A 9,995-nucleotide genomic window follows, 5' to 3' on the forward strand; every position below is an offset into this window, starting at 1 on the left:
GTAAGCTCATGGTAACCGCAAAACAAAAAACACAATATTCACCAAAGATTAAAAAGAAGGGAATCAAAGCATACTACTATGGGAAATCATCAACTCATAAAAGAAAGCAGCAACAGAGGAAGAAAGGAACAAGGGAACTATAAAAAATGAGAAAATAATTAATAAGATAGCATTATTAAATCATTATCAATCAATAATTAATCTAAATGTAAATGGGTTAAATTCTCTAATAAAAAGGCAGAGCGGTTGAATGGATTAAAAAACAAATAGATTAAATATATGCTGTCCACAAGGGACTCACTTTAGCTTTAAGGACACACATAGGCTCAAAGTGGGAGGATGGAAATAAACGTTCCATTCAAATGGAAATCAGAAGAGAGTAGGTGTAGCTAGCTATATTTTTTATCAGACAAAATAGACATTAAGCCAAAAATGATAACAGGAGATAAAGAAAGTCATTATGTAATGATGGAGGGGTCAATTCATCAAAACAATATTACATAAAATAAACAACCTAACTTTACACCTCAAAGAATTAGAACAAGAACAAACTAAGCCCAAAGTTAGCAGAAGGAAGAAAATAACAAAGATTAGAGCAGGAAAAAAAAAAAAAAAAGAAATGAAATGAAATGAAAGAAAAGAAAAGAAATAGAAACCAGGAAAAAAAAAAAAAGATCAACTAAACTAAAAGTTAGTTTAAAAAAAAAAAAAAAGCAAAATTGACACAGGTTTAGCTAGACTACAAAAAAAAGAGGAAGCTCACATAAATAGAATAAAAAATGAAAAAAGAGACCTTATAACTGATACCACAAAAATACAAAGGATCATAAGAGATTATTATGACCAATTATATACCCATATATTGGATAACCTAAAAGAAATGGGTACACTCCCAGAAGCATACAATCTACCAAGAGGGAACCATGAAGAAGTAGAAAATCTGTATAGACCAATAACGACTAAGGAGATGTAAGCAGTAATTAAAAACCTCTCAACAGAGAAAAGCTCAGGACTAGATTATTTCACTGGTGTATTCTAACAAACATTGAGAAGAAATATTGCCAGTCCTTCTCTAACTTTCAAAAAACTTTGAATCCTGCCACGTTGCTGAATTGCTGTATGAGTTCTAGTAGTTTGGGGGTGGAGTCTTTTGGGTTTTCCATGTAAAGAATCATGTCATCTGCAAAGAGAGAGAGTGTGACTTCTTCCTTGCCAATTTGGATACCTTTTATTTCTCTTTGTTGCCTGATTGCTGTTGCTAGGACTTCTAATACTATGTTGAACAAGAGTGGTGAGAGTGGGCATCCTTGTCGTGTTCCTGATCTCAACGGGAAGGCTGCAAGCTTTTTCCCATTGAGGATGATATTTGCTGTGGGTCTTTCATAGATAGATTTGATGAAGTTCAGGAATGTTCCCTCTATCCCTATACTTTGAAGCGTTTTAATCAGGAACGGATGCTGGATTTTGTCAAATGCTTTTTTTGCAACGATTGAGAGGACCATGTGGTTCTTCTCTCTTCTCATATTAATTTGTTCCATCGCATTGATTGATTTGTGAATGTTGAACCATCCTTGTAGCCCAGGAATGAATCCCACCTGGTCATGGTGGATAATCGTTTTAATGTGCTGTTGGATCCTGTTTGCTAGGATCTTGTTGAGAATCTTAGCATCCATATTCATCAGTGATATTGGTCTGAAATTCTCCTTTTTGGTAGGGTCTTTGCCTGGTTTGGGCATCAGGGTAATGCTGGCTTCATAGAAAGAGTCTGGAAGTTTTCCTTCTGCTTCAATTTTTTGAAACAGCTTCAGGAGTAAAAGTGCTATTTCTTCTTTGAAAGTTTGGTAGAATTCCCCAGGGAATCCGTCAGGTCCTGGGCTCTTGTTTCAGGGGAGGTTTTTGATCACCGCTTCAATCTCGTTACTAGATATTGGTCTATTCAAGTTGTCAATTTCTTCCTGGTTCAATTTTGGGAGTTTATAGTTTTCCAGGAATGCATCCATTTCATCTAGGTTGCTTAGCTTATTGGCATATAACTGTTGATAATAACTTCTGATGATTGTTTCTACTTCCTTAGTGTTAGTTGTGATCTCTCCCTTTTCATTCATAATTTTATGAATTTGGGCTTTCTCTCTTTTCTTTTGGATTAGAGTGGCCAATGGTTTATCGATCTTATTGATTCTTTCAAAAAATCAGCTTCTAGTTTCATTGATACGTTCTACTGTATCTCTGGTTTCTACCTCATTGACCTCAGCTCTAATCTTGATTATTTCCCTTCTTATGTGTGGAGTTGGTTTGACTTGTTGTTGATTCTTCAGTTCTTTAAGACTGAAGAGGAAGGGAAACTTCAAACTAATTTCACAAGGCCAGCATCAGCTTGATATCAAAGCCAGACACATTAGGACATACAAAAGGCGGGGCTGGGGGGGGGGGAGAAAATAAAAGAAAAGGAAAGGGAAAAAAAAGAAGAGAAAAAAAAAGAACTACAGGAAAATATCCCCCATGAATATAAATGTGAAAATTCTCAACAAAATATTAGCTAACTGAATTTAACAGCACTTTTTTTTTTTTTTTTTTTTTTTTTTTTTTTTGGCATTCAAAATGTGAACTTTAATAACAAACAGCAGGTCAAGGTCGGGGTTCCCCAGGAACGAGAATAAAGGAGCTGGTGCCGGAGGCCTCACGGGTCCCCACTTTCTCTCCTCCAAGGCCTGGAGGCAGCGAAGCAGTGGACCTCTGTAGAGGAGGCGTGGCACCGTGCTCCATGGAACTCCATCTATTTGGGGCCCGAAGACCCAAGATGCAGCAGCATGTGGACCAGGGTGGCACCCTGCCTCGCCCAAAAGGTCCTGGCAGGGTGTGGGGCCCAGGCGAGGCAGGCAAGTAGGCCAAGGGCTGTGGGGTCAGATGCGGAAGCTTTCCTCTCGACCATCAATGTGCCGGAGCCGCAAGTAGACGTCTGTGCCAATGCCCTGCAGAGACTGCAGTCGAAGGGAACCGCCGAGGTACTCCGCGTAGGCCCGTGAGGTGGGCAGCCCGAAGCCAAAGCCGTGCATGGGCCCTGATTGGCCGCCACTGTGCATGTCCAGGTGGCCAAAAAGGGGGCTGATCCGGGGGTCCTGGGTGCTGGCCTCAGCTGTAGTGAAGTGGTAGTCCATCACCCGGTCCAGGTCCTTGTGAGCGATGCCCCCACCCCGGTCTGAAATCCTGATGACGAGATCAATATCATTGTTGGCGATGGTGATGACCACATCTGGGACATTGTAGGGAGTGTCGAGGTGACTCTCCATCGTGGCTCTCATGGCATTCTTGAGGAGCTCAGGCAGGATGTAGTCCAACGGCATAGGGATGAAGGGGAAACGGGCGGCCACGTGTCCATTGATGCGGACGCGGGGGGCATTGCCATACTTGTGTTCACACAGGCGTCTGGCGAAGTCCACCCACTTCTCAATAATTTTCTTTGGCGACAAGCGAGTGCAGATGATGCCAACAAAGTCGGGCTTGTCCTCATGCAGCGCCAAGTGATGTGTGGCCAACATGCGGATCCCAAGCCTCGAGGTCAGCGTCTTGTCCAAGAAGTAGCGGACGAGTTTCTCATCCTCTATGTGCTTCCGGCTCTCGCGCAGGCCCTCCGCTAAGAGGGTCACCACATCCTTGTGGTCGTCCAGCAGCTGTCGCACCAGCTGGCAGTACTGAGCCTCGTCCGCCTGGTCCTTGATCGGAGGGAAGTCGGTCAGCTTCTGGAAGGCCCGGATGTACAACTCGTGCACGTGCACTATGGTGGGGTTGCAGCCAATGATAAAAGGAAGGCTCCGGAAACCCTTGATGCGGTGAGCAATCCTCACTGGCAGCTCTTGATGCAAGTACCTGGCACTTTTCAGAAGGTGGCTGCCATCCTGAGAGCGGCCAGCATAGAGCATCATGGTCGGAGTGAGGCGGACTGAGGGCTTCTCCGCGGCCACATCGATGGCCGACTGGTTGTAAAAGGAGGTGACAGTCTTGGAGCGCTCCCGCGCCATCTCCATGTGGTGCGTATCGGTGGCTGATGTGGAGCGGGCCCGGAGTGAGAGTGCAGGCCGCAGTAAGGGCCGGAGTGGAGGTCCGCTCCGGGGACCACTCCCCAGCACGGACGCCAGTATCATTGTCCTGCTCCGCTCCTTTGTTTCTTTTCAGACTAGGCGACTGCTAGGGCAGAGCAGCGGATACACCAAGCCGACCCCAGAGCGGGGCAGGGGCTTTTCTCTGACTTCAGGAGCCACGACGGCAGGTCCGGGACGCTGACAAGCTCAGCCCCCGGGGAGCAGCTCCCATCTTGTTTTGCCGGCCTGTTCTTCAGCTTGAGGCTCTTGCTGGTGCCGCGGGGCCGGGGCCGGGGCCAGGGCCGAGGTCCGAGCGGAACGGCCCGACAGTCGACGGGCCGGGAGAGCCGAGCCGCCTGCGCCGAATTTAACAGCACATTAAGAGGATCAGATATCATGATAAAGTAGAATTTATCCCTGGGATACAAGGATGTTTCAACATATGTAAATCAATAAATGTGATACCCCACATTAAGAGAATAAGTGATAAAAATCACATTATAATCTCCATAGATGCAGAAAAAGCATTTGACAACTACAACATCATTTCATGTAAAAACTCTTCCCTCACAAACGGAGTGTAGATGGAACATATCTTAAAATAATGAAGGCTGTATATGATAACCCCACCATTAACATCATACTCAATGGTAAAATGTTGAAAGCTTCTCATCTAAGGTGATGAGCAAGACAAGGGTGCACACTCACCACTCCTACTCAACATAGCACTGAAATCTCAGGCAGAGCAATCAGGCAAGAAAAAGAAATAAAATACATCCAACCAGAAAATATATAAAATTATCTTTGCAGGGGATAGGACCTTATGTAAAAAATTCTAAAGACTGCACCCAAAAAGTATTAGAATAAATGAATTCACTAAAATTGCAGGATACAAAATCAACATATAGAAATCAGTTGAATTTTTATACTAACAACCAAATATCTAAAAAAGAAATAAAAAATTCCAATGTCATTCTCACACAATAGCATCAACAAAACAACAAAATACTTAAGAATAAATTTAAACAAGGAGGTAAGATATGTATACTGAAAACTGTTAGGACTTTGATGAAAGAAATTGGGGAAGAAGAAAATAAATGGAAAGATATCCTGCATTTATTCCTTAGAAGAGTTAATATTGTTAAAATGTTCATAATATCCAAAACCATCTATACATTCAATGCAGTCCCTGCCAAAATTCCACTGACATTTTTCATAGAAATAGAAAAAATAATCCTAAAATTTGTTGGGAACCACAAGACACCTAATTACCAAAGAAATCCTAAGAAAGAAGACCAAAGATGGAGACATCACACTTCCTGATTTCAAACCATATTACAGAGCTATAGAAATCAAAACTGTATGGTCCTGGTATAGAATTAGACACATAGACCAATGGAACCCAGAGCCCAGAAATAAAACCATGCAAATACCATTAACTAATATTTGACAAGGGAACCAAGAATGTTTAATGGGGAAAGGATAGTCTTCAATAAATGGTTTTGGGAAAATTGAATAACTACATGCAGAATGAAATTGGTAACCCCATTCACAAAAACTAGAAATGGAATTAAATATTTAAACATGAGAATTGATACCATAAAACTCCTAGCAGAAAATATAGGGGGAAAGATCCTTGACATTGGACTTAGCAGCGATTTTTTTTTGGTTGTGACTATGACACCAAAAATGCAAACAACAAAAGCAAAAGATTAATAAATGGAACTATATCAAACTAAAAGCTCATATGCAGCAAAAGAAACAATAAAATAAAAAGGCAGCCTTCCAAATAGGAAAAAATACTTGCAAATCACATATCCGTTAAGGGTTAATATCCAAAATATAGAAAGAACTTATACAACTTAATAGTAAAAAACTAAACAATCCAATTTAAAAAGGGACAGATGTATTGAGCAGACATTTTTCCAAAGAAAACATCTTACAGGTACATAAAAAGATGTACTATATCACTAATCATCAGGGAAAGAAAGTCCAAACCACAATGGGATATCCTGTCACACGTGTTCGAATGACTATCATTAAAAACACAAGAGATAAGTGTTGGTGAGGATGTGGGAAATGTGTACCATTGGTGAGAATGTAAACAGGTTCAGCCACTATGGAAAAGAGTATGGAGGTTCCTTGAAAAGTTATAAAGAGAATTACCATATGATCCAGAGGTCCCATTTCTGGATATCGATCTAAAAGAAATGAAATCAAGATCTTGAAGAGTTATCGCTTTCCCATGTTCACTGCCCCATTATTCACAGTAGCCAAGATATTGAAACATCCCAAATTCCTATTCCTATTAATGGATAAAAGGATAAAGATGATGAAAATTCCACCATTTGTGACAAAATGGATGGAACTTGAGGCCATTGAGGAAAATGAAATAAGTCAGTGACGTACAAATGTGGACTCTAAAAAAGCTGAACTCATTGAAAAAGAGACTATAATGGTTGCTAGCAAGGGCTGGGGGCTGGAAGAAATGGAGAAATATTGGTCAAAGGGTACAAAGTGTCAGTTATAAAGTTATAAGCCAAATAAGTTTTGGGGATCTAATATACAACACGGTGATTATAGTTAACAATTCTGTATTATATGCTTGAAAGTTCATAGGAGGGTAGATCTTAAATACTCACCACAAAAATGAAATGATAATTATGGGAGTTGATTAAAGTGTTAACTAATGCTACAGTGGTAATTATTCCACAATAGATAAGTGTATCATTTCAACACTATGTAAATCTTAAACTTTCACAATCTTATATGTCAATTATAACTTAATAAAGCTAAAAATTTTATACAAGAATAAATTTTAATAGATGCTTTTATTGATCTAATTTAGCTATGCCCTATAAATAATGGAATATTAATATGATGGAATATTGTACAGCCATTCACACACACAGAGACACATACACACATGCACACATGCACAACAACATCTAACAACACTGGTAAATGCTCACAATATAGTGTGGAGTAAAAGAAAAAGTTATCATTGCAGAGATAGTGCTAAGTAATTCTGTTTGAGAAACACAAATCAAATCAGTAAGCCCATGAGGGTAAAGTTACAGGGAACAAAGATTAGACAGAATTATTTCAAAATGTATGTATTGCTTATCTCTGAATGGTGATATTATGAGTAACTTCTATTTTCTTTTATAGTAATTTCTATATTTTGTAAATTGTTCATAAAAATGTATATTATCAAAAAATGTATATTATCCTTAAAACTGATGAAAAGATATTTAAAAAATATTTTTGGCCACTATGGAAAAAGCAGTATGGCATTTCCTCAAAAAATTAAATATAAAATTACCATATGATCCAGTAATCCCATTCCAGACATGTATCTGAAAGAATTAAAAGCAGGGTCTCAAACAGCTATTTGTTTTGTTTTGTTTTTAAGATTTTATTTATTTATTTATTTGAGAGAAAGAGAGCAGAGCAACGGAGAAAGTATAAGCGGGGGAAGGGCAGAGAAAAAGGGAGAAGCAGGCTCCCCACTGAGCAGGGAGTCTGAAGCAGGGCTTGATCTTAGGACCCCAGAATCACAACCCAAGCCAAAGGCAGATGCTTAACCGACTGAGCCACCCGGGCATCCCTCAAACAGATATTCGTATACCTATGTTTATAGCAGCATCAGGCACAATAGTCAAAAAATGGAAGCAACCCAACTGTCTATCAGTGTATAAATAAAAATACAAAATGTGTTCTATATGTAAAATGAAATATTCTTCAGCCTTTCAAAGGAAGGAAGTTCTGACTCATATTACATGAATGAGCCTTAGACATTATGCTAACTGAAATATTCCAGTCACAAAAGGGCAAATACTATATTCTTCCACTGATAGGAGACACCTGGAGTAGTCAAATTCATAAAGACAGAAAGAAGAATGGAGGTTACCGGGGCTTGGAGGAGGGGGGCAGTCAGTGTTTGGGGATGGAGAGTTTCAGTTTTGCAAGATGAACAGAGTTCTGGAAAGGAGGGTAGTAAACATTGTACAATCATATGAATGTACTTAATGTCACTGAATTGTACACCTAAGAAATTTTTAAAATGGCATATTTTCTTATATATGTTTGTGTCACAATTTTAAAAATTACTTTTATTGGATTTGAATTAAAATCCAGATAATACTAGAGTCCCAGTTAAAGTGATGGAGTTGGTGATTAAGTCAGAAGGAAGGGGATCAAATTATGGAAGGTCTTGGCAGCGCCGCTGAGCTGTATCGTAGGAGGAACCATGGGGGGGCAGGGAGAGGGGAGGGTGGCGCTGCCAGGGAACCAGCCTGGCAGTCATGCCTGGGACCGGGCTAGGGTAGAAGGAGAAGCAAAGGAAGTCAACAGTTACCAAAGCCTCACATCCTGGATGCTCGAGGTAAGCCTCCATTACCTAAATGACATGCGAAGAGATAAAAGCCAAGAGAAGTGACTTGTCCAGGGTCCCAGGCTGCAGGTAGCAGCACATCTTGAGTTCAGATGTTTCTGAGCCCACCTCTCTGCTCTTTCCTTCAGGCCACACTACCTTCAGCTAGTATACATGAAAGGAAGGAGGAGGGATGGTGGAAGAGGGAATGGGAAAAAGACAGAGCGAGTGGGGGAAAATGGAGAGAAAGAGAAGGTTAGGAGCCAGGAAGATGAGATTCAAAACTGCAAACAAGAACAAACTTTTAAATAAGGCCCTGAGTCTGCATTGAACTTTTGACAATTATGGTTTGTCAGCATGGTAACTGATTCATAATTATTTTATGGGAGTTTAGCAACTCTGTATGTAACGGGCTCAGAGCAGTTGCAGAGCTGTTAATCCTGAATGTTTATTACCCACCATTCAATAAATAGCTTAATAAATCTAAAGAAGTCCAATTTATGGGGATGGTTATGGCACGCTATTCAAATTTCAAGCAATTACAATAAAACCATGTCTATTGAGGGTAATGTAGGTTTTCTTTTTTCTTTTTTAATTTGATATTGGAGGAGGCTGTACTTGACACCCCTTTGAGCTATTCTTCGCTGTCTGTCTAGGTCATAGATGGAAGGGCAGAGGTCAGAGGCTGCCATTTTACTGTCTGCCAGACTGATGGAGTAGATGGACACAGGTTCGTCGTCTTCCATGCTGTTTGGGGATCTAAGCTCCTTGTGACAATGACATTACAAAGCTGTTTGGTTTCTTGTTCAGGGCTTACTTTTGACCTTGCATGATACAGCATGTCAGAGTCGATGTTGGGTGAGTTTGGGGCATCTTCTAGAAGGTGAGTGATTTGGGAAGAGTCGGGAGTGATGACTTCTTTCCTCACAGCTCCTGTCAAGATCAGGGACTTCTCTGCTCACTTTTCCAAGCTCAGTGCCACTACACAGTGGGCCGAGGGTAGATTACAAAGGTGGTAAGAAACACATACACACACATACACACTTCATGCCATTACTTACCCTTGACTTGTGTATTGCCTGTCATTCCCTGACACTTTGCCTTGTCTCCTATTAGGGAGGCAACTGGTTGGAAATGATGGAAAGTGGGAAAGATACTAGCTTAAAAGAGAGATGATCTGATCCTGGCCTTGGCTCTCACCTTTATTGTGTGACCTTGGACAGGTCACTTCAATGCTGGGGCCTCAGGTTTCCCTTCCAGTTCTGATACTGTGGTTTGATGCTTCAGTGAAAGAGAAGAGTACGTGAACAAGAGACAGTCAGAAGAGATACTCTACGGAGGAGGATCCCTGTGTGAATTGGGGACAAGACCACATCATCCAAAGGCAGAAGTCTGAATCCATCTTCTTTCAGCTCGTTTATTGAATTACTTATCTATTCAATGTACAGGTCAATGTTCCAAACTGCACATGAGTGAGACTCATTCCCCTCCCCACTCAGAGTTCAAATCTAGTGAAACGGGAGACACTGACTTATATAATGCTA

The 9,995-nt window shown here is 40.7% G+C and overlaps 1 pseudogene across 1 annotated transcript; it reads right to left on the minus strand.

The window, feature by feature from the left end:
• Positions 1-2,592: 2,592 nt before the first annotated feature.
• LOC309872118 (branched-chain alpha-ketoacid dehydrogenase kinase pseudogene) lies at positions 2,593-4,434 on the minus strand (annotated as a pseudogene). Its single transcript, XR_014316509.1, has 2 exons — positions 4,354-4,434; positions 2,593-4,308 (listed from the first exon to the last, which is right to left on the minus strand). The product of XR_014316509.1 is annotated as a branched-chain alpha-ketoacid dehydrogenase kinase pseudogene (transcript).
• Positions 4,435-9,995: the final 5,561 nt, after the last annotated feature.

This window comes from Mustela nivalis, assembly GCF_964662115.1.
Source record: "Mustela nivalis genome assembly, chromosome: 8".
Taxonomy (NCBI): domain Eukaryota; kingdom Metazoa; phylum Chordata; class Mammalia; order Carnivora; family Mustelidae; genus Mustela; species Mustela nivalis.